The 25,241-nt window shown below is 48.3% G+C and overlaps 1 protein-coding gene across 1 annotated transcript in view; it reads left to right on the top strand.

The window, feature by feature from the left end:
• Window positions 1-25,241, top strand: part of LOC108175429 (tolloid-like protein 1) — a 225,606-nt gene that overhangs the window by 163,817 nt on the left and 36,548 nt on the right. The window contains exons 22-25 of the mRNA XM_070047159.1: window positions 8,469-8,755; window positions 9,235-9,328; window positions 18,610-18,896; window positions 19,376-19,469. The gene's annotated coding sequence lies outside the window, so the exon portion shown is untranslated. The remainder of the gene's footprint in view (window positions 1-8,468; window positions 8,756-9,234; window positions 9,329-18,609; window positions 18,897-19,375; window positions 19,470-25,241) is intronic.

Consider the following 25,241-nt stretch of genomic DNA (forward strand, 5'->3'; position numbering starts at 1 on the left):
TGCAGTTATGTAGGTGACACGATGAGACTCTGAACTGGGACAGTGGCTGTGCAGGGGGAGGATGTGCAAGGTCTGTGTGAAATAGGACCAGTTGGCCTTAGTGACAGTTCAGTTGTAGCTACTGGTACAACTTAACCAATTGAACTTAGGTAACATTGCTGGTTCAGGATAACTCTTAGTTCTAATGCTTGGTGATTAGTGGTGCCGGCCTGTCAGGAGAAGGAAGAAGGGAGTGAGTGAGCTCAGCCCAGGAGGTGTGGAGTTTTCCGCCTGTGGGCTCTCACAGGGAAGACACCTGGCAGCCTGCCTGGGCTGTGAGCATGGAAAGGGAGACTCACTGCTCCTAGGATGTCAGATGTGTGTATGATTGCTTTGGAACCTTAAGAGTTGCTGCTTTAGCTTCAGACTTAGTAATCTGGGGTTGCATTGAGAAAAACAGCATTGAAAGAAATGCTCCCAAAGGAAATTAGATATTGCATTCTAGGATCACAAAACAGTTAGTGCTTTATGACCCACTTGTTCTGCCATCTTCTACTCTAAAGAAATAAAAATGCAAACAAACATTCACGTGCAAAGATGTTTAAAGTCACCTTAGTTGTAATGAAGAATGGGATAAATGCACAGAAGGTAATCCTCCGTGTTAGCATGCTCATTCTAGTGAAGGGGTTATGGTGGCTTTTATCCTCTCCTTTTTGAATGATTGTGATTTACAGTTTTTCAAACCTGAGCATGTCTTCCTTTCTGATGAGGGAGGAAAAATGAAGTTAGGAATAATATATACATGGAAAAGAATAATATATAAGTAAGTAGCAAATTCTGCTGCATCCATAGAGTAAAATGTTAGAAAGCTATTTAGTTTTTTAAGATTGTATGGATGTAAGTAGGTATGTATGTATTTGAGAGGCAGAGTTACAGACAGTGAGAGGGAGAGACAGAGAGAAAGGCCTTCCGTCTGGTGGTTCACTCCCCAAATGGCCACAACGGCTGGAGCTGTGCCGATCCGAAGCCAGGAGCCAGGAGCTTCTTCCTGTCTCCGGCATGACTGCAGGGGCCCAAGGACTTGAGCCATCTTCCCCTGCTTTCCCAGGCCATAGCAGAGAGCTGGATCGGAAGAGGAGCAGCTGGGACTAGAACCGGCGCCCACATGGGATGCAGGCGCTGCAGGCAGAGGATTAACCCACCCACCCACAACGGCAGCCCCGAAAGCTATTTCTTTTGTTATGAAAAGTTTTTAAGTAGGTGGGTAAATGCTTATAAAGTGTTAAGGATCACCTCTTAGTTGAGCCTGTGATTATATGAGCATATACGTCTTCTGTTGGCAAGCTGGCATCAAAAGGGGTTTTCGTGGGACTGATTTTGAATACTTGTTTTCTTATTTTCCAAAATAGTTTTAAATACATTTATTTTCCTTTTTCTTTTTTAATAGATTTTTTGACCTCTCTTTTAACTTGAAAAATTTTGTTCTATTCCTGTTGATGCTACCATTTGAGAAACTACACATATGCTCTACTGTACCAACATACACACATACTTTAGTTTTTCAACTTCTATTTAATAACTATAAATTTCCAAAGCACAATGTTTGGATTATAGCGGCTTTTCCCCCAGTAACATCCATCCCACCCGCAACCATCCCATCCCCCACTCCTTCTCCCATCCCATTCTTCATCAAAATTCATTTGCAATTCTCTTCATGTATAGAAGATCAAATTAGTATATACTAAGTAAAGATTCCAACAGACTGCACCCACACAGACACACAAAGTATAGAGTACTGTTTGAGCAGTAGTTTTAGCATTCATTCACAGAGTACAACACATTAAGGACAGAGATGTTACATGGGGAGTAAGTGCACAGTGACTCCTGTTGTTGATTTAACAATGGACACTCTTATTGATGACGTCAGTAATCACCAGAGGTTCTTGTCATGAGCTGCCAAGGCTATGGAAGTTCCTCTGGAGTTCACCAACTCTGATCTTCTTTAGACAAGGCCAGAGTCAAAGTGGAAGTTCTCTCCTCCCTTCAGAGAAAAGTACCTCCTTCTTTGCTGGCCTGTTCTTTCCTCTGGGATCTCACTCACAGCGTTCTTAAATTTAGGTCATTTTTTTCTTTTGCCAGAGTGTCTTGACTTCCCATGCCTGAAATACTCTCATGGGCTTTTTAGCCAGATCCGAATGCCTTAGGGGCTGATTCGGAGGCCAGAGTGCTGTTTAGGGCTTTGGCCATTCTATGAGTCTGCTGTGTATCCTGCTTCCCATGTTGGATTGTTTTCTCCTTTTTAATTCTATCAGTTAGTAGAAGCAGACAGTAGACTTGTTTATGTGATCCCTTTGACATTTAATCCTCTCATTATGATCAATTATGAACTGAAACTGATCACTTTAGACTAGTAAGATGGCATTGGTACATGCCACATTGATGGGATTGAATTGGAATCCCCTGGCACGTTTCTAGCTCTACCATTAAGGGTAAGTCTGAGTGAGCATGTGCCGAACTGTACATCTCCTCCCTCTCTTATTCCCACTCTTATATTTAACAGGGATCACTTTTCAGTTGAATTTAAACACCTAAGAATAGTTGTGTGTAAATTAAAGAGTTCAGCCAATGGTAATAAGTAGGACAAACAAATACTAAAAGGAATAAAGTAGTAAGGTGTTCCTGGACAGTCAGGACAAGGGCTGATCAAGCCATTGTTTCTCATCTGAGATATTTCTATCACCAAACATTTTCTACCAGTGATATTCAACCTTTTTTTTTTTTTTAAGATGTATTTATTTATTCATGTGAAAGGCAGAATTACAGAGAGGCAGAGGCAGACAGAGAGGTCTTCCATCTGCTGGTTCACTCCCCAGATGGCCACAATGGTCAGAGCTATGCCGATTCAAAGGCGGGAGCCAGGACCTTCTGGGTCTCCCATGTGGGTGCAGGGGACCAAGGACTTGAGCCATCTTTTGCTGCTTTCCCAGGCCACAGTAGAGAGCTGGATCGGAAGTGGGGCATATGGGATTCGAACCGGCACCCATATGGGATGCCGATGGATGCTGCAGGTGGCAGCTGTATCTGCTACGCCACAGCGCCAGCCCCTCAACCTCTATCGTTTTTACCTTCAGCTTTTGGAACGTTTTCGGCCGTCATTACTTCCAATATTGCCCCTGTTCCTTCCTTTCTTCTAGTATTCCTGCTTTGTGTGTGTCATACCTTTGTAATTGTCCCATAATCTTAGGCATTCCATTAGCGTTTTCCCCATTTCTTTCTTTGGCTTTTAGTTGAGGAAGTTTTTATTGATACACACCCACTCACGGATTGTCTTCTCTCTAGTGTCTAGTCTGATAATGAGCCCCTCCAAGACATTCTTCGTTTCTGTCTCAGTGGTTGTTTTGATCTGGCGGCCCCTTTTGATTCTTTGAGAGTTTCCATCTATCTGTTTGCATTATTCATGTGGTTCTGTATATCGTCCAATTTTTCTATTACAGTTGTTTTAATAACCCAGTCAGACAGCTCCAGAATCTTTGCCGTGGTAGGGCCTGGTTTTGATGCTTGCTTTGTCTCTTCAGACTGCATTTTTCTTGCTTTAACTTTTTTTTTTTTTTTTCTGAAAGCTGGACACAATGTATCAGGTAATAGAAAGCAAAGTAAGCAGGTCACTTAGTGTGAGGTTTATGTTCCTCTGGGTGGGAGTTAGGCTATTTAATGTTTGCTTTGCTGTAGGTATCAGAGGTTTCATTTTCCTTTTGGGCCTTTATTTTGGTGTCTCACACTCTTTTTTGGGGTTTCCCTAGAAATTCCTTCTTAAATAGAACCTGTGTCTGGTATAGATCTGGAGCCCGGGTGATGTGCTAAAGTATTGAAGGAAGAAAGCATGTATAATCTTAGGATTGAATATTTGGTTTCATTGGCCTACACCCCTAGCCTGTAGCTTTCACAATACTTTTCTAGCCTTTTTCTTTGCTCTTTTATCCCCTGTGTAAGACAGCAAGTCTTCCAGGGGCAGGAGTTGGTTAATTGCCCTTCCCCAAGGTCGATTAGGCTCTAAGGTAGAGTGGTCTCCTTGTTCTCAAGTGGAGAACATATAGGCAGGGCTATTTCAAAATGATGGCCTTTCCTCTCCCCTGCGGTCTGTATATGTATGTGTGGTGTACATGGCCCGTAATTTCTTTCTTCAGTCTTCAGGAGAGCGGCATTTTGGTTGATTGCCTATCTTTGCTGTTGTGAAATGAGCTGCAGTAAATATGACTCTTCCATATGCTGATTTCCTTTCCCTTGCGTATATTCCCCGGGGTGGAACGGCTGGTTTGTCTATATTCAGGTTTCTGAGGTTTCTCATACTGTCTCCCACAGTGGCTATACCAGTTTACATTCCCACCAACAGCGGAGCAGGCCGCCTTTCCCCCCCTGACATCCTCAAGGCTGTTGTAGTATTGCTGTGCATTTCCCTGATGGCTAGTGACCCTGAGCATTTTTGCATGTGTTTGTTGGCCATTTGGATTTCCTTTCTTGAACCATGCCTGCGGAAGTCCTTGGCCCGTTTCTTGAGTGGGTGGTTTGTTTTGCTGCTGTTGAGTTTCTTGAAAACCTCTGGTAGTGAATCCTTTACCAGCTGCATACTTTGCAGATAATTTCTCCCATTCTGTTAGTTGCCTCTGCGCTTTGCCGAGTGTTTTGCTTGCAGTGCAGAAGCTTCTCAATGTGGTTTTTTGCTTTTTGCCCTCTTCTATTCCTTTCTTTAATCTGTTGTGATTCTCAGCTAGTGGACATCCTTGGTTGAAATGGTCCCCAGAGCCTGTATTTTCTTTGTAGCTATGTGGACGGGATTGGTCCTAGACGTTCTTTCTGAGCCACGGCACTGTCTGCGTATACAAAGGCTGTTGATTTTCTATCCTGCCACTTTACCAAACTCTACTCTGAGTTTCGATAGTCTCTCAGTGGAGTCGTGTGGATCTCCTCTGTATGGAATCATGTCCTCTGCCAATAGTGATAGTTTGACTTCCTCCCTCCCAATTTGTATCTAACGTTGAGAAAGGAGAGAAAAAGTACCAACGTGATAACGTGCACGTAGAAAATGCCAAGAGGGACCTCAGACGCTACATTTACGTATTCTATCGTGCTTTGTGGAAGACACGGTTTGTCCTAGTTCAAGCATGCTCCATCCATTAAATGCAGGCCTAGACTGTGGAGGGCGGAGGTTGGGGAGCAGACCTGTGTTCAGTGGAGAACTCTGTAGATCACAGGTGTCTCAAGTCCCTGTGCGAGTGGGTACCCAAGTGTCTGAATAAATAAACTACATTGATTTCCTCATGCGTAAGTCATAGATAATACCACACGGAACGTTTCTAAGGTAGAAGAGAAAGAATGGGTACCAACACCTTTTTTTTTTTTTTTTTTTTTTTTTTTGACAGGCAGGCAGAGTGGACAGTGAGAGAGAGAGACAGAGAGAAAGGTCTTCCTTTGCCATTGGTTCACCCTCCAGTGGCCGCCGCTGATCCAAAGGCAGGAGCCAGGTACTTATCCTGGTCTCCCATGCGGGTACAGGGCCCAAGGACTCGGGCCATCCTCTACTGCACTCCTGGGCCATAGCAGAGAGCTGGCCTGGAAGAGGGAGCAACCGGGACAGAATCCGGCACCCTGACCGGGACTAGAACCTGGTGTGCTGGCGCCACTAGGTGGAGGATTAGCCTAGTGAGCTGCGTTGCCTGCCACCAACACCTTTTCTAAGAGTGAGTTAAATTCCTTTTCAAATTCTATGTTAATAGGGTAGGTAATGTATATAATATCAAATTGTAATGAACTGTAATAGTTGGCCTTGATGTAGTATTTTATTTAAAGCTATGTCTTCCTTTTCTTAATTTTTTATTTTTTTTGAAGATCTTATTTATATGAAATTCAGGGAGGGCTGGAGGGAGGGAGAGAGAGGGAGAGAGAGAGAGAGAGAGAGAGAGAGAATCGCTATCGAGAGGTCTTCCATCTGCTGGTCTGCTACCCAATTGGCTGCAACGGGCAGGCCTGAGCGGATCTGAAGCCAGGAGCCAGGAGCCTCCCCGGGGTGTACCGCATGGGTGCAGGGGCCCAAGGATTTGGGCCCTCTTCTGCAGAGAGCTGCACCGGAAGTGGAGCAGCCGGGACTCGAACCGGCGCCCATGTGGATGCAGGCGCTGCGGGCGGTGGCTTTACCCGCTCCCCCACAGCGCCGGCCCCTCCTGGGAGCCTTTCCCCGTGGGATCCAGCTGTCTGCTGCCATGCCTGGGAAAGCAGAGGGAGACGGCCCAAGGACTCAGGCCCCTGAACCCAGAGTGGAGCACCGGATACAGTCCCGGGCTTCTGCTTCGGCCTGGCCCGGTCCCGGCCTTAGTAGCCACCTGGGGGTTGAACCCCCAGAGGGACGATCCGTGAGAGAGAGCAAGAGGCAAGAGGGCTCGCGATGCCCGGTGCTCTGCTTCTCTCCCCAAGCGGCTCCAACGGCCAGCGCCGGGCCAGGCAGAAGCCAGGAGGCTTGACCTCCATTCAGGGCGCCCAGGAGGCCGGGAGGCGTGGTCCCTGGGTCACAGGCTGGAGAGGCCGCCCCCCCTGCAGCCCTGGGGCTTCGGACGCTGGACGCGGCAGGCAGCGCGGAGGTGCGTCCCGCGGCGCCACGGCGGCCGCCCATGGGGAGTGCGCCTGCGCCCGGCGCTGTGACCCGGAAGTGGCCCCTTGTGCCCCGGAAGTGGCCCCTTGTGGCCCGCGGCGCTCAGGTAGGAGTCCTCGCGGGTCCCGTCCCCTGCTGCCGGAGAGCCCGCGCGAGCCGTCGGGAGCCGTCCTGGACGCTGCCGGCGGAGCCTGCGGGAGACCCAGCGCCCCCGGGGTCAGGCCGGGCTCAGAGAGGCTGCGGCCCGAGGCTGCCGCGCCGTTTCCCGGGCGCGGTTCTCTTCTTCGGCCCTTCGTGGAAGCAGCGGCCTTCGCGGGCCCCTGTGCCGCCAGCAGACCGGGCCCCCTTGGCGGTGAGTGATGCGGGGGCTGTTGGGGTTTCCCGCTGCGAGTCTTCGCTGCCGGCGTGCCTGTTGCTCTCGGGTCCCGAAGGCGCGGGTGGAGTCGTGGTCTTGCTGTGCGGACGGTCGGTCTGGAACTTTCCCCAGTGTGCGAGCAGCTGTGCCAGAGCAGAGGGGCTCCGTCTCCTCCTGGAGCGGCCCCGCGTTCCCGTCTGTTTGCGTTTTGATGGCCCAGCCGCCCTGCTCGAGACCCCCGAGACTGCTGACGGGGAGGAATAAGAGCGAAAACGCTCGTCTGTTTCCTGGTCTAGGAGGACAGTTTCCGGTTAACTGGCATTTGGTGTGATGTTAGCGCTCTGTGGGTTTTCAGTGAGAGGCCATTGTCAAGCCGAGGTTTAGCTTCTGTTCCTGATTTGATGATTCCTTTTTATTTTGATATCGCCAAAGCGGTGGGAGTTTTTGTGAAATAGGTTTTCTGTGTCTATAGGGATACTTTGTGGGCTTTCCCCATGTTTATTCTGTTCTGTGATATATTGATTGTGTATGGTAGCCATCCTTGCATTCCTGGAGTTGCACCCAGCGTGCTAAGCTTTGGTTGTGCTTCAGGAGCGCGTTTGGTAATATTTTGTTAAGGAATGTGACAGCGCAGTCATGACAGATACGTATGTGCCGTTTTCTTTATGATGCATTTGTTTTGCATGTTGGGAAAATGTTGGTCCGAAGGGATGAGATGGAAGATTTTTCCCCTTCATCTCCTTTTTGGAAGGGTTTGCAAATCACGGGTTTTAACTATCCTTCCCACAGGAGTTCTGTGTTAATAGGCTAGGTGATGCATATAGTATCAAGTTCGATATAAACTCTAGTAGTTGGCCGTGATGTATTTTATTTATAGCTATGTCTTCCTTTTTTTTTTTTTTTTATAAAGTTCTTATTTGTTTATTTGAAATTCAGAGTTACATGCAGAGAGAGAGAAAGAGAAAGTAAGTCTTTCATCTGCTGGTCCTCTCCAAATTAGCGCAATGATGGGAGCTGAGCAGATCCGGAGCCAGTATTCAGGAGCCAGGGGCCCGGTGGCAGGTTCTCAGAATGGAGCACCAGATAAAGTCCCTGGCTTCTGTTTCAGCCTGGCCCAGCCCTGGCCTTTGTAGCCACCTGGGAGGAGGGCGAACCACCAGATGGGCAATCACTGAGAGAGAGCAAGAGTGCTTGCGATGCCCCATGCACTGCTTCTCTCCCCAAGTGGCTTCAAAGGCCAGCGCCGGGCCAGGCAGAAGCCAGGAGGCAAGAACTCCATTCAGGACTCCCAGGAGGGAAGGAGGCAGGATCCAAGTACCTGGGCCATCAGCGGCTGCCTCCCTGGTTCCCAACCTGGAGTAGCGGGATTGGAATCGGCTCTTGGGCACCCCACACTGGACGTAGCAGCATGCAGATGTGTCCCATGGCGCCATGGCAGCTGCCTGTGGGGAGTGAATTTGCGCCCTGCGCTGTGACCAGGAATTGTACCCGTAGGTACATCTCCTGCTCAGCCATCCTCAGATGGAAGTCTGCTCCTCATCTGTTCCTGCCCAAAAGCCTGTTCAAGTCTTGAGGAGCCGTCCTCGATGCTGCTGGCGGAGCCTGAGTGAGACCCAGTGCCTCCGGGGTCAGGCCTGAATCAGAGACACTGCAGCCCGGGACAGCCGCATCAGTTACCTTGCCCTTCTGGAAATGTGTAGGCGCGGTCCTCTTCTTGGGCAGTCTGGAAGTCTACCCCTCGGGCCTCGGCTCCTGTTCCAGAGGAGCAGAAACGCTCTTTGGTGAGTTGGGCGCGATGGCCTTGCTGTCGTCACGGGGTAGGTGGGGCCTGGGGTGCAGATAGCGGGCAAGGGGTGTGCATGTGAGGGGTGGAGGGGAGAGGAGGAGGAGAGAGGCGGCCAAGGGAGATTCGGGAGGAGAGAGGAAGGGGGGAGAAGGAAAAGGTGGCGTGAAGGTGGGGTGGCGTGGAAGGAAGGGGAAGGAAGGCGTGTGGGGCAGCGTCGAGGGAGGGCGAGTGTGACAGGAGTGCTGGTGGGCGGGTGGAGGCGGGGGTTGGGAGAGGAAGAACTTTTCCCACGGCCCGGGTTCCATTTTGGAGGTTTCCTGGCCCTGGCTGGAATCAGTCTTGGCCACGTCCTTGAGAAGCGGCCTTGACTCCCGGCCTCTCTTCTCTGGGTGGTTCTGAACCGTAATGTGTGTGCGGGAAAACTGGCCTGGGGCACTCGAATTAACTTGCACGTAATCCGGTGAATTTTCACAGACTGCACACAAGGACTAGAAAGCAGAAGCTTAGAGAAACCCCAGGAATCCCTTTGTGCTCTGTTCCAGCCTGTCCAAGGTTCTGACACCTCATGGTAAGTACTGGATTGTTTTTTCTTTTTAAAGACTGGTGTGAAAGGCAGAGTTACTGATGAGGCAGTGGTGGAGAGAGAGTCAGTGTATGGGTTCACACCCCAGGTGGCTACGATGTCCTGGGGCTGCGCCAGGCTGAAGCAGAAGCCAGGTACTTTATCCGGGACTCCAGTGTGGGTTCGGGTGCCCAAGTCCTTGGGCCTCTTGCTCTGCTTTCCTGGGCTTGTTAGCAGCCAGCTGGATCACGAGTGCAACAACCTGGGCATTTGGGGGTGGGGGCGGGCCGAGCCGTGGCAGAGTGGATGAAGCTGCTGCCTGAAGTAGCAGCATCCCATATGGGTGGTGGTTCAAGTCCCAGCACCTCCACTTCCGTCCCAGCACCTCCGCTTCCATTCCAGCTCTGCTGTGGCCCGGCCCAGCAGTAGAAGAGTACCCAAGTCCTTGGTCTCCTGCAACTGTTTGGGAATCCTGGAGGAAGCTGCAGGCTCCTGCTTCAAATCTGCTCAGGCTGAAAATGGAGAGAAGTGGAGAAAGTTTACAGGTGGCACTGATGGCTTGATGGAAATGAAGGAGTGAGAATGATGCTAGGGTTTGACTTGAGCTGCTGGTGAAATGGTGGGTCAGTTATTGCAGGGGAAGATAGGGGGCCAGAGCAAGAGGTTTCATGGGGAAATCAGCAGTTTGGTTTTGATACATTGAGTTTCCTGTGTGTGTGGTTGTGGTTGTGTAAGGACAGATGTTGATGGAATGGTATGACTTTTTATTTTAGACAATTGGGATAGATTTAAATCCAGAGTGAATTTCTGGGAGCAGCTATTGCAGTTATGTAGGTGACACGATGAGACTCTGAACTGGGACAGTGGCTGTGCAGGGGGAGGATGTGCAAAGTCTGTGTGAAATAGGACCAGTTGGCCTTAGTGACAGTTCAGTTGTAGCTACTGGTACAACTTAACCAATTGAACTTAGGTAACATTGCTGGTTCAGGATAACTCTTAGTTCTAATGCTTGGTGATTAGTGGTGCCGGCCTGTCAGGAGAAGGAAGAAGGGAGTGAGTGAGCTCAGCCCAGGAGGTGTGGAGTTTTCCGCCTGTGGGCTCTCACAGGGAAGACACCTGGCAGCCTGCCTGGGCTGTGAGCATGGAAAGGGAGACTCACTGCTCCTAGGATGTCAGATGTGTGTATGATTGCTTTGGAACCTTAAGAGTTGCTGCTTTAGCTTCAGACTTAGTAATCTGGGGTTGCATTGAGAAAAACAGCATTGAAAGAAATGCTCCCAAAGGAAATTAGATATTGCATTCTAGGATCACAAAACAGTTAGTGCTTTATGACCCACTTGTTCTGCCATCTTCTACTCTAAAGAAATAAAAATGCAAACAAACATTCACGTGCAAAGATGTTTAAAGTCACCTTAGTTGTAATGAAGAATGGGATAAATGCACAGAAGGTAATCCTCCGTGTTAGCATGCTCATTCTAGTGAAGGGGTTATGGTGGCTTTTATCCTCTCCTTTTTGAATGATTGTGATTTACAGTTTTTCAAACCTGAGCATGTCTTCCTTTCTGATGAGGGAGGAAAAATGAAGTTAGGAATAATATATACATGGAAAAGAATAATATATAAGTAAGTAGCAAATTCTGCTGCATCCATAGAGTAAAATGTTAGAAAGCTATTTAGTTTTTTAAGATTGTATGGATGTAAGTAGGTATGTATGTATTTGAGAGGCAGAGTTACAGACAGTGAGAGGGAGAGACAGAGAGAAAGGCCTTCCGTCTGGTGGTTCACTCCCCAAATGGCCACAACGGCTGGAGCTGTGCCGATCCGAAGCCAGGAGCCAGGAGCTTCTTCCTGTCTCCGGCATGACTGCAGGGGCCCAAGGACTTGAGCCATCTTCCCCTGCTTTCCCAGGCCATAGCAGAGAGCTGGATCGGAAGAGGAGCAGCTGGGACTAGAACCGGCGCCCACATGGGATGCAGGCGCTGCAGGCAGAGGATTAACCCACCCACCCACAACGGCAGCCCCGAAAGCTATTTCTTTTGTTATGAAAAGTTTTTAAGTAGGTGGGTAAATGCTTATAAAGTGTTAAGGATCACCTCTTAGTTGAGCCTGTGATTATATGAGCATATACGTCTTCTGTTGGCAAGCTGGCATCAAAAGGGGTTTTCGTGGGACTGATTTTGAATACTTGTTTTCTTATTTTCCAAAATAGTTTTAAATACATTTATTTTCCTTTTTCTTTTTTAATAGATTTTTTGACCTCTCTTTTAACTTGAAAAATTTTGTTCTATTCCTGTTGATGCTACCATTTGAGAAACTACACATATGCTCTACTGTACCAACATACACACATACTTTAGTTTTTCAACTTCTATTTAATAACTATAAATTTCCAAAGCACAATGTTTGGATTATAGCGGCTTTTCCCCCAGTAACATCCATCCCACCCGCAACCATCCCATCCCCCACTCCTTCTCCCATCCCATTCTTCATCAAAATTCATTTGCAATTCTCTTCATGTATAGAAGATCAAATTAGTATATACTAAGTAAAGATTCCAACAGACTGCACCCACACAGACACACAAAGTATAGAGTACTGTTTGAGCAGTAGTTTTAGCATTCATTCACAGAGTACAACACATTAAGGACAGAGATGTTACATGGGGAGTAAGTGCACAGTGACTCCTGTTGTTGATTTAACAATGGACACTCTTATTGATGACGTCAGTAATCACCAGAGGTTCTTGTCATGAGCTGCCAAGGCTATGGAAGTTCCTCTGGAGTTCACCAACTCTGATCTTCTTTAGACAAGGCCAGAGTCAAAGTGGAAGTTCTCTCCTCCCTTCAGAGAAAAGTACCTCCTTCTTTGCTGGCCTGTTCTTTCCTCTGGGATCTCACTCACAGCGTTCTTAAATTTAGGTCATTTTTTTCTTTTGCCAGAGTGTCTTGACTTCCCATGCCTGAAATACTCTCATGGGCTTTTTAGCCAGATCCGAATGCCTTAGGGGCTGATTCGGAGGCCAGAGTGCTGTTTAGGGCTTTGGCCATTCTATGAGTCTGCTGTGTATCCTGCTTCCCATGTTGGATTGTTTTCTCCTTTTTAATTCTATCAGTTAGTAGAAGCAGACAGTAGACTTGTTTATGTGATCCCTTTGACATTTAATCCTCTCATTATGATCAATTATGAACTGAAACTGATCACTTTAGACTAGTAAGATGGCATTGGTACATGCCACATTGATGGGATTGAATTGGAATCCCCTGGCACGTTTCTAGCTCTACCATTAAGGGTAAGTCTGAGTGAGCATGTGCCGAACTGTACATCTCCTCCCTCTCTTATTCCCACTCTTATATTTAACAGGGATCACTTTTCAGTTGAATTTAAACACCTAAGAATAGTTGTGTGTAAATTAAAGAGTTCAGCCAATGGTAATAAGTAGGACAAACAAATACTAAAAGGAATAAAGTAGTAAGGTGTTCCTGGACAGTCAGGACAAGGGCTGATCAAGCCATTGTTTCTCATCTGAGATATTTCTATCACCAAACATTTTCTACCAGTGATATTCAACCTTTTTTTTTTTTTAAGATGTATTTATTTATTCATGTGAAAGGCAGAATTACAGAGAGGCAGAGGCAGACAGAGAGGTCTTCCATCTGCTGGTTCACTCCCCAGATGGCCACAATGGTCAGAGCTATGCCGATTCAAAGGCGGGAGCCAGGACCTTCTGGGTCTCCCATGTGGGTGCAGGGGACCAAGGACTTGAGCCATCTTTTGCTGCTTTCCCAGGCCACAGTAGAGAGCTGGATCGGAAGTGGGGCATATGGGATTCGAACCGGCACCCATATGGGATGCCGATGGATGCTGCAGGTGGCAGCTGTATCTGCTACGCCACAGCGCCAGCCCCTCAACCTCTATCGTTTTTACCTTCAGCTTTTGGAACGTTTTCGGCCGTCATTACTTCCAATATTGCCCCTGTTCCTTCCTTTCTTCTAGTATTCCTGCTTTGTGTGTGTCATACCTTTGTAATTGTCCCATAATCTTAGGCATTCCATTAGCGTTTTCCCCATTTCTTTCTTTGGCTTTTAGTTGAGGAAGTTTTTATTGATACACACCCACTCACGGATTGTCTTCTCTCTAGTGTCTAGTCTGATAATGAGCCCCTCCAAGACATTCTTCGTTTCTGTCTCAGTGGTTGTTTTGATCTGGCGGCCCCTTTTGATTCTTTGAGAGTTTCCATCTATCTGTTTGCATTATTCATGTGGTTCTGTATATCGTCCAATTTTTCTATTACAGTTGTTTTAATAACCCAGTCAGACAGCTCCAGAATCTTTGCCGTGGTAGGGCCTGGTTTTGATGCTTGCTTTGTCTCTTCAGACTGCATTTTTCTTGCTTTAACTTTTTTTTTTTTTTTCTGAAAGCTGGACACAATGTATCAGGTAATAGAAAGCAAAGTAAGCAGGTCACTTAGTGTGAGGTTTATGTTCCTCTGGGTGGGAGTTAGGCTATTTAATGTTTGCTTTGCTGTAGGTATCAGAGGTTTCATTTTCCTTTTGGGCCTTTATTTTGGTGTCTCACACTCTTTTTTGGGGTTTCCCTAGAAATTCCTTCTTAAATAGAACCTGTGTCTGGTATAGATCTGGAGCCCGGGTGATGTGCTAAAGTATTGAAGGAAGAAAGCATGTATAATCTTAGGATTGAATATTTGGTTTCATTGGCCTACACCCCTAGCCTGTAGCTTTCACAATACTTTTCTAGCCTTTTTCTTTGCTCTTTTATCCCCTGTGTAAGACAGCAAGTCTTCCAGGGGCAGGAGTTGGTTAATTGCCCTTCCCCAAGGTCGATTAGGCTCTAAGGTAGAGTGGTCTCCTTGTTCTCAAGTGGAGAACATATAGGCAGGGCTATTTCAAAATGATGGCCTTTCCTCTCCCCTGCGGTCTGTATATGTATGTGTGGTGTACATGGCCCGTAATTTCTTTCTTCAGTCTTCAGGAGAGCGGCATTTTGGTTGATTGCCTATCTTTGCTGTTGTGAAATGAGCTGCAGTAAATATGACTCTTCCATATGCTGATTTCCTTTCCCTTGCGTATATTCCCCGGGGTGGAACGGCTGGTTTGTCTATATTCAGGTTTCTGAGGTTTCTCATACTGTCTCCCACAGTGGCTATACCAGTTTACATTCCCACCAACAGCGGAGCAGGCCGCCTTTCCCCCCCTGACATCCTCAAGGCTGTTGTAGTATTGCTGTGCATTTCCCTGATGGCTAGTGACCCTGAGCATTTTTGCATGTGTTTGTTGGCCATTTGGATTTCCTTTCTTGAACCATGCCTGCGGAAGTCCTTGGCCCGTTTCTTGAGTGGGTGGTTTGTTTTGCTGCTGTTGAGTTTCTTGAAAACCTCTGGTAGTGAATCCTTTACCAGCTGCATACTTTGCAGATAATTTCTCCCATTCTGTTAGTTGCCTCTGCGCTTTGCCGAGTGTTTTGCTTGCAGTGCAGAAGCTTCTCAATGTGGTTTTTTGCTTTTTGCCCTCTTCTATTCCTTTCTTTAATCTGTTGTGATTCTCAGCTAGTGGACATCCTTGGTTGAAATGGTCCCCAGAGCCTGTATTTTCTTTGTAGCTATGTGGACGGGATTGGTCCTAGACGTTCTTTCTGAGCCACGGCACTGTCTGCGTATACAAAGGCTGTTGATTTTCTATCCTGCCACTTTACCAAACTCTACTCTGAGTTTCGATAGTCTCTCAGTGGAGTCGTGTGGATCTCCTCTGTATGGAATCATGTCCTCTGCCAATAGTGATAGTTTGACTTCCTCCCTCCCAATTTGTATCTAACGTTGAGAAAGGAGAGAAAAAGTACCAACGTGATAACGTGCACGTAGAAAATGCCAAGAGGGACCTCAGACGCTACATTTACGTATTCTATCGTGCTTTGTGGAAGACACGGTTTGTCCTAGTTCAAGCATGCTCCATCCATTAAATGCAGGCCTAGACTGTGGAGGGCGGAGGTTGGGGAGCAGACCTGTGTTCAGTGGAGAACTCTGTAGATCACAGGTGTCTCAAGTCCCTGTGCGAGTGGGTACCCAAGTGTCTGAATAAATAAACTACATTGATTTCCTCATGCGTAAGTCATAGATAATACCACACGGAACGTTTCTAAGGTAGAAGAGAAAGAATGGGTACCAACACCTTTTTTTTTTTTTTTTTTTTTTTTTTTGACAGGCAGGCAGAGTGGACAGTGAGAGAGAGAGACAGAGAGAAAGGTCTTCCTTTGCCATTGGTTCACCCTCCAGTGGCCGCCGCTGATCCAAAGGCAGGAGCCAGGTACTTATCCTGGTCTCCCATGCGGGTACAGGGCCCAAGGACTCGGGCCATCCTCTACTGCACTCCTGGGCCATAGCAGAGAGCTGGCCTGGAAGAGGGAGCAACCGGGACAGAATCCGGCACCCTGACCGGGACTAGAACCTGGTGTGCTGGCGCCACTAGGTGGAGGATTAGCCTAGTGAGCTGCGTTGCCTGCCACCAACACCTTTTCTAAGAGTGAGTTAAATTCCTTTTCAAATTCTATGTTAATAGGGTAGGTAATGTATATAATATCAAATTGTAATGAACTGTAATAGTTGGCCTTGATGTAGTATTTTATTTAAAGCTATGTCTTCCTTTTCTTAATTTTTTATTTTTTTTGAAGATCTTATTTATATGAAATTCAGGGAGGGCTGGAGGGAGGGAGAGAGAGGGAGAGAGAGAGAGAGAGAGAGAGAGAGAATCGCTATCGAGAGGTCTTCCATCTGCTGGTCTGCTACCCAATTGGCTGCAACGGGCAGGCCTGAGCGGATCTGAAGCCAGGAGCCAGGAGCCTCCCCGGGGTGTACCGCATGGGTGCAGGGGCCCAAGGATTTGGGCCCTCTTCTGCAGAGAGCTGCACCGGAAGTGGAGCAGCCGGGACTCGAACCGGCGCCCATGTGGATGCAGGCGCTGCGGGCGGTGGCTTTACCCGCTCCCCCACAGCGCCGGCCCCTCCTGGGAGCCTTTCCCCGTGGGATCCAGCTGTCTGCTGCCATGCCTGGGAAAGCAGAGGGAGACGGCCCAAGGACTCAGGCCCCTGAACCCAGAGTGGAGCACCGGATACAGTCCCGGGCTTCTGCTTCGGCCTGGCCCGGTCCCGGCCTTAGTAGCCACCTGGGGGTTGAACCCCCAGAGGGACGATCCGTGAGAGAGAGCAAGAGGCAAGAGGGCTCGCGATGCCCGGTGCTCTGCTTCTCTCCCCAAGCGGCTCCAACGGCCAGCGCCGGGCCAGGCAGAAGCCAGGAGGCTTGACCTCCATTCAGGGCGCCCAGGAGGCCGGGAGGCGTGGTCCCTGGGTCACAGGCTGGAGAGGCCGCCCCCCCTGCAGCCCTGGGGCTTCGGACGCTGGACGCGGCAGGCAGCGCGGAGGTGCGTCCCGCGGCGCCACGGCGGCCGCCCATGGGGAGTGCGCCTGCGCCCGGCGCTGTGACCCGGAAGTGGCCCCTTGTGCCCCGGAAGTGGCCCCTTGTGGCCCGCGGCGCTCAGGTAGGAGTCCTCGCGGGTCCCGTCCCCTGCTGCCGGAGAGCCCGCGCGAGCCGTCGGGAGCCGTCCTGGACGCTGCCTGCGGAGCCTGCGGGAGACCCAGCGCCCCCGGGGTCAGGCCGGGCTCAGAGAGGCTGCGGCCCGAGGCTGCCGCGCCGTTTCCCGGGCGCGGTTCTCTTCTTCGGCCCTTCGTGGAAGCAGCGGCCTTCGCGGGCCCCTGTGCCGCCAGCAGACCGGGCCCCCTTGGCGGTGAGTGATGCGGGGGCTGTTGGGGTTTCCCGCTGCGAGTCTTCGCTGCCGGCGTGCCTGTTGCTCTCGGGTCCCGAAGGCGCGGGTGGAGTCGTGGTCTTGCTGTGCGGACGGTCGGTCTGGAACTTTCCCCAGTGTGCGAGCAGCTGTGCCAGAGCAGAGGGGCTCCGTCTCCTCCTGGAGCGGCCCCGCGTTCCCGTCTGTTTGCGTTTTGATGGCCCAGCCGCCCTGCTCGAGACCCCCGAGACTGCTGACGGGGAGGAATAAGAGCGAAAACGCTCGTCTGTTTCCTGGTCTAGGAGGACAGTTTCCGGTTAACTGGCATTTGGTGTGATGTTAGCGCTCTGTGGGTTTTCAGTGAGAGGCCATTGTCAAGCCGAGGTTTAGCTTCTGTTCCTGATTTGATGATTCCTTTTTATTTTGATATCGCCAAAGCGGTGGGAGTTTTTGTGAAATAGGTTTTCTGTGTCTATAGGGATACTTTGTGGGCTTTCCCCATGTTTATTCTGTTCTGTGATATATTGATTGTGTATGGTAGCCATCCTTGCATTCCTGGAGTTGCACCCAGCGTGCTAAGCTTTGGTTGTGCTTCAGGAGCGCGTTTGGTAATATTTTGTTAAGGAATGTGACAGCGCAGTCATGACAGATACGTATGTGCCGTTTTCTTTATGATGCATTTGTTTTGCATGTTGGGAAAATGTTGGTCCGAAGGGATGAGATGGAAGATTTTTCCCCTTCATCTCCTTTTTGGAAGGGTTTGCAAATCACGGGTTTTAACTATCCTTCCCACAGGAGTTCTGTGTTAATAGGCTAGGTGATGCATATAGTATCAAGTTCGATATAAACTCTAGTAGTTGGCCGTGATGTATTTTATTTATAGCTATGTCTTCCTTTTTTTTTTTTTTTTATAAAGTTCTTATTTGTTTATTTGAAATTCAGAGTTACATGCAGAGAGAGAGAAAGAGAAAGTAAGTCTTTCATCTGCTGGTCCTCTCCAAATTAGCGCAATGATGGGAGCTGAGCAGATCCGGAGCCAGTATTCAGGAGCCAGGGGCCCGGTGGCAGGTTCTCAGAATGGAGCACCAGATAAAGTCCCTGGCTTCTGTTTCAGCCTGGCCCAGCCCTGGCCTTTGTAGCCACCTGGGAGGAGGGCGAACCACCAGATGGGCAATCACTGAGAGAGAGCAAGAGTGCTTGCGATGCCCCATGCACTGCTTCTCTCCCCAAGTGGCTTCAAAGGCCAGCGCCGGGCCAGGCAGAAGCCAGGAGGCAAGAACTCCATTCAGGACTCCCAGGAGGGAAGGAGGCAGGATCCAAGTACCTGGGCCATCAGCGGCTGCCTCCCTGGTTCCCAACCTGGAGTAGCGGGATTGGAATCGGCTCTTGGGCACCCCACACTGGACGTAGCAGCATGCAGATGTGTCCCATGGCGCCATGGCAGCTGCCTGTGGGGAGTGAATTTGCGCCCTGCGCTGTGACCAGGAATTGTACCCGTAGGTACATCTCCTGCTCAGCCATCCTCAGATGGAAGTCTGCTCCTCATCTGTTCCTGCCCAAAAGCCTGTTCAAGTCTTGAGGAGCCGTCCTCGATGCTGCTGGCGGAGCCTGAGTGAGACCCAGTGCCTCCGGGGTCAGGCCTGAATCAGAGACACTGCAGCCCGGGACAGCCGCATCAGTTACCTTGCCCTTCTGGAAATGTGTAGGCGCGGTCCTCTTCTTGGGCAGTCTGGAAGTCTACCCCTCGGGCCTCGGCTCCTGTTCCAGAGGAGCAGAAACGCTCTTTGGTGAGTTGGGCGCGATGGCCTTGCTGTCGTCACGGGGTAGGTGGGGCCTGGGGTGCAGATAGCGGGCAAGGGGTGTGCATGTGAGGGGTGGAGGGGAGAGGAGGAGGAGAGAGGCGGCCAAGGGAGATTCGGGAGGAGAGAGGAAGGGGGGAGAAGGAAAAGGTGGCGTGAAGGTGGGGTGGCGTGGAAGGAAGGGGAAGGAAGGCGTGTGGGGCAGCGTCGAGGGAGGGCGAGTGTGACAGGAGTGCTGGTGGGCGGGTGGAGGCGGGGGTTGGGAGAGGAAGAACTTTTCCCACGGCCCGGGTTCCATTTTGGAGGTTTCCTGGCCCTGGCTGGAATCAGTCTTGGCCACGTCCTTGAGAAGCGGCCTTGACTCCCGGCCTCTCTTCTCTGGGTGGTTCTGAACCGTAATGTGTGTGCGGGAAAACTGGCCTGGGGCACTCGAATTAACTTGCACGTAATCCGGTGAATTTTCACAGACTGCACACAAGGACTAGAAAGCAGAAGCTTAGAGAAACCCCAGGAATCCCTTTGTGCTCTGTTCCAGCCTGTCCAAGGTTCTGACACCTCATGGTAAGTACTGGATTGTTTTTTCTTTTTAAAGACTGGTGTGAAAGGCAGAGTTACTGATGAGGCAGTGGTGGAGAGAGAGTCAGTGTATGGGTTCACACCCCAGGTGGCTACGATGTCCTGGGGCTGCGCCAGGCTGAAGCAGAAGCCAGGTACTTTATCCGGGACTCCAGTGTGGGTTCGGGTGCCCAAGTCCTTGGGCCTCTTGCTCTGCTTTCCTGGGCTTGTTAGCAGCCAGCTGGATCACGAGTGCAACAACCTGGGCATTTGGGGGTGGGGGCGGGCCGAGCCGTGGCAGAGTGGATGAAGCTGCTGCCTGAAGTAGCAGCATCCCATATGGGTGGTGGTTCAAGTCCCAGCACCTCCACTTCCGTCCCAGCACCTCCGCTTCCATTCCAGCTCTGCTGTGGCCCGGCCCAGCAGTAGAAGAGTACCCAAGTCCTTGGTCTCCTGCAACTGTTTGGGAATCCTGGAGGAAGCTGCAGGCTCCTGCTTCAAATCTGCTCAGGCTGAAAATGGAGAGAAGTGGAGAAAGTTTACAGGTGGCACTGATGGCTTGATGGAAATGAAGGAGTGAGAATGATGCTAGGGTTTGACTTGAGCTGCTGGTGAAATGGTGGGTCAGTTATTGCAGGGGAAGATAGGGGGCCAGAGCAAGAGGTTTCATGGGGAAATCAGCAGTTTGGTTTTGATACATTGAGTTTCCTGTGTGTGTGGTTGTGGTTGTGTAAGGACAGATGTTGATGGAATGGTATGACTTTTTATTTTAGACAATTGGGATAGATTTAAATCCAGAGTGAATTTCTGGGAGCAGCTATTGCAGTTATGTAGGTGACACGATGAGACTCTGAACTGGGACAGTGGCTGTGCAGGGGGAGGATGTGCAAGGTCTGTGTGAAATAGGACCAGTTGGCCTTAGTGACAGTTCAGTTGTAGCTACTGGTACAACTTAACCAATTGAACTTAGGTAACATTGCTGGTTCAGGATAACTCTTAGTTCTAATGCTTGGTGATTAGTGGTGCCGGCCTGTCAGGAGAAGGAAGAAGGGAGTGAGTGAGCTCAGCCCAGGAGGTGTGGAGTTTTCCGCCTGTGGGCTCTCACAGGGAAGACACCTGGCAGCCTGCCTGGGCTGTGAGCATGGAAAGGGAGACTCACTGCTCCTAGGATGTCAGATGTGTGTATGATTGCTTTGGAACCTTAAGAGTTGCTGCTTTAGCTTCAGACTTAGTAATCTGGGGTTGCATTGAGAAAAACAGCATTGAAAGAAATGCTCCCAAAGGAAATTAGATATTGCATTCTAGGATCACAAAACAGTTAGTGCTTTATGACCCACTTGTTCTGCCATCTTCTACTCTAAAGAAATAAAAATGCAAACAAACATTCACGTGCAAAGATGTTTAAAGTCACCTTAGTTGTAATGAAGAATGGGATAAATGCACAGAAGGTAATCCTCCGTGTTAGCATGCTCATTCTAGTGAAGGGGTTATGGTGGCTTTTATCCTCTCCTTTTTGAATGATTGTGATTTACAGTTTTTCAAACCTGAGCATGTCTTCCTTTCTGATGAGGGAGGAAAAATGAAGTTAGGAATAATATATACATGGAAAAGAATAATATATAAGTAAGTAGCAAATTCTGCTGCATCCATAGAGTAAAATGTTAGAAAGCTATTTAGTTTTTTAAGATTGTATGGATGTAAGTAGGTATGTATGTATTTGAGAGGCAGAGTTACAGACAGTGAGAGGGAGAGACAGAGAGAAAGGCCTTCCGTCTGGTGGTTCACTCCCCAAATGGCCACAACGGCTGGAGCTGTGCCGATCCGAAGCCAGGAGCCAGGAGCTTCTTCCTGTCTCCGGCATGACTGCAGGGGCCCAAGGACTTGAGCCATCTTCCCCTGCTTTCCCAGGCCATAGCAGAGAGCTGGATCGGAAGAGGAGCAGCTGGGACTAGAACCGGCGCCCACATGGGATGCAGGCGCTGCAGGCAGAGGATTAACCCACCCACCCACAACGGCAGCCCCGAAAGCTATTTCTTTTGTTATGAAAAGTTTTTAAGTAGGTGGGTAAATGCTTATAAAGTGTTAAGGATCACCTCTTAGTTGAGCCTGTGATTATATGAGCATATACGTCTTCTGTTGGCAAGCTGGCATCAAAAGGGGTTTTCGTGGGACTGATTTTGAATACTTGTTTTCTTATTTTCCAAAATAGTTTTAAATACATTTATTTTCCTTTTTCTTTTTTAATAGATTTTTTGACCTCTCTTTTAACTTGAAAAATTTTGTTCTATTCCTGTTGATGCTACCATTTGAGAAACTACACATATGCTCTACTGTACCAACATACACACATACTTTAGTTTTTCAACTTCTATTTAATAACTATAAATTTCCAAAGCACAATGTTTGGATTATAGCGGCTTTTCCCCCAGTAACATCCATCCCACCCGCAACCATCCCATCCCCCACTCCTTCTCCCATCCCATTCTTCATCAAAATTCATTTGCAATTCTCTTCATGTATAGAAGATCAAATTAGTATATACTAAGTAAAGATTCCAACAGACTGCACCCACACAGACACACAAAGTATAGAGTACTGTTTGAGCAGTAGTTTTAGCATTCATTCACAGAGTACAACACATTAAGGACAGAGATGTTACATGGGGAGTAAGTGCACAGTGACTCCTGTTGTTGATTTAACAATGGACACTCTTATTGATGACGTCAGTAATCACCAGAGGTTCTTGTCATGAGCTGCCAAGGCTATGGAAGTTCCTCTGGAGTTCACCAACTCTGATCTTCTTTAGACAAGGCCAGAGTCAAAGTGGAAGTTCTCTCCTCCCTTCAGAGAAAAGTACCTCCTTCTTTGCTGGCCTGTTCTTTCCTCTGGGATCTCACTCACAGCGTTCTTAAATTTAGGTCATTTTTTTCTTTTGCCAGAGTGTCTTGACTTCCCATGCCTGAAATACTCTCATGGGCTTTTTAGCCAGATCCGAATGCCTTAGGGGCTGATTCGGAGGCCAGAGTGCTGTTTAGGGCTTTGGCCATTCTATGAGTCTGCTGTGTATCCTGCTTCCCATGTTGGATTGTTTTCTCCTTTTTAATTCTATCAGTTAGTAGAAGCAGACAGTAGACTTGTTTATGTGATCCCTTTGACATTTAATCCTCTCATTATGATCAATTATGAACTGAAACTGATCACTTTAGACTAGTAAGATGGCATTGGTACATGCCACATTGATGGGATTGAATTGGAATCCCCTGGCACGTTTCTAGCTCTACCATTAAGGGTAAGTCTGAGTGAGCATGTGCCGAACTGTACATCTCCTCCCTCTCTTATTCCCACTCTTATATTTAACAGGGATCACTTTTCAGTTGAATTTAAACACCTAAGAATAGTTGTGTGTAAATTAAAGAGTTCAGCCAATGGTAATAAGTAGGACAAACAAATACTAAAAGGAATAAAGTAGTAAGGTGTTCCTGGACAGTCAGGACAAGGGCTGATCAAGCCATTGTTTCTCATCTGAGATATTTCTATCACCAAACATTTTCTACCAGTGATATTCAACCTTTTTTTTTTTTTTAAGATGTATTTATTTATTCATGTGAAAGGCAGAATTACAGAGAGGCAGAGGCAGACAGAGAGGTCTTCCATCTGCTGGTTCACTCCCCAGATGGCCACAATGGTCAGAGCTATGCCGATTCAAAGGCGGGAGCCAGGACCTTCTGGGTCTCCCATGTGGGTGCAGGGGACCAAGGACTTGAGCCATCTTTTGCTGCTTTCCCAGGCCACAGTAGAGAGCTGGATCGGAAGTGGGGCATATGGGATTCGAACCGGCACCCATATGGGATGCCGATGGATGCTGCAGGTGGCAGCTGTATCTGCTACGCCACAGCGCCAGCCCCTCAACCTCTATCGTTTTTACCTTCAGCTTTTGGAACGTTTTCGGCCGTCATTACTTCCAATATTGCCCCTGTTCCTTCCTTTCTTCTAGTATTCCTGCTTTGTGTGTGTCATACCTTTGTAATTGTCCCATAATCTTAGGCATTCCATTAGCGTTTTCCCCATTTCTTTCTTTGGCTTTTAGTTGAGGAAGTTTTTATTGATACACACCCACTCACGGATTGTCTTCTCTCTAGTGTCTAGTCTGATAATGAGCCCCTCCAAGACATTCTTCGTTTCTGTCTCAGTGGTTGTTTTGATCTGGCGGCCCCTTTTGATTCTTTGAGAGTTTCCATCTATCTGTTTGCATTATTCATGTGGTTCTGTATATCGTCCAATTTTTCTATTACAGTTGTTTTAATAACCCAGTCAGACAGCTCCAGAATCTTTGCCGTGGTAGGGCCTGGTTTTGATGCTTGCTTTGTCTCTTCAGACTGCATTTTTCTTGCTTTAACTTTTTTTTTTTTTTTTCTGAAAGCTGGACACAATGTATCAGGTAATAGAAAGCAAAGTAAGCAGGTCACTTAGTGTGAGGTTTATGTTCCTCTGGGTGGGAGTTAGGCTATTTAATGTTTGCTTTGCTGTAGGTATCAGAGGTTTCATTTTCCTTTTGGGCCTTTATTTTGGTGTCTCACACTCTTTTTTGGGGTTTCCCTAGAAATTCCTTCTTAAATAGAACCTGTGTCTGGTATAGATCTGGAGCCCGGGTGATGTGCTAAAGTATTGAAGGAAGAAAGCATGTATAATCTTAGGATTGAATATTTGGTTTCATTGGCCTACACCCCTAGCCTGTAGCTTTCACAATACTTTTCTAGCCTTTTTCTTTGCTCTTTTATCCCCTGTGTAAGACAGCAAGTCTTCCAGGGGCAGGAGTTGGTTAATTGCCCTTCCCCAAGGTCGATTAGGCTCTAAGGTAGAGTGGTCTCCTTGTTCTCAAGTGGAGAACATATAGGCAGGGCTATTTCAAAATGATGGCCTTTCCTCTCCCCTGCGGTCTGTATATGTATGTGTGGTGTACATGGCCCGTAATTTCTTTCTTCAGTCTTCAGGAGAGCGGCATTTTGGTTGATTGCCTATCTTTGCTGTTGTGAAATGAGCTGCAGTAAATATGACTCTTCCATATGCTGATTTCCTTTCCCTTGCGTATATTCCCCGGGGTGGAACGGCTGGTTTGTCTATATTCAGGTTTCTGAGGTTTCTCATACTGTCTCCCACAGTGGCTATACCAGTTTACATTCCCACCAACAGCGGAGCAGGCCGCCTTTCCCCCCCTGACATCCTCAAGGCTGTTGTAGTATTGCTGTGCATTTCCCTGATGGCTAGTGACCCTGAGCATTTTTGCATGTGTTTGTTGGCCATTTGGATTTCCTTTCTTGAACCATGCCTGCGGAAGTCCTTGGCCCGTTTCTTGAGTGGGTGGTTTGTTTTGCTGCTGTTGAGTTTCTTGAAAACCTCTGGTAGTGAATCCTTTACCAGCTGCATACTTTGCAGATAATTTCTCCCATTCTGTTAGTTGCCTCTGCGCTTTGCCGAGTGTTTTGCTTGCAGTGCAGAAGCTTCTCAATGTGGTTTTTTGCTTTTTGCCCTCTTCTATTCCTTTCTTTAATCTGTTGTGATTCTCAGCTAGTGGACATCCTTGGTTGAAATGGTCCCCAGAGCCTGTATTTTCTTTGTAGCTATGTGGACGGGATTGGTCCTAGACGTTCTTTCTGAGCCACGGCACTGTCTGCGTATACAAAGGCTGTTGATTTTCTATCCTGCCACTTTACCAAACTCTACTCTGAGTTTCGATAGTCTCTCAGTGGAGTCGTGTGGATCTCCTCTGTATGGAATCAT

The sequence above is a fragment of the Oryctolagus cuniculus genome, chromosome 8 (genome assembly GCF_964237555.1).
Source record: "Oryctolagus cuniculus chromosome 8, mOryCun1.1, whole genome shotgun sequence".
Lineage (NCBI taxonomy): Eukaryota > Metazoa > Chordata > Mammalia > Lagomorpha > Leporidae > Oryctolagus > Oryctolagus cuniculus.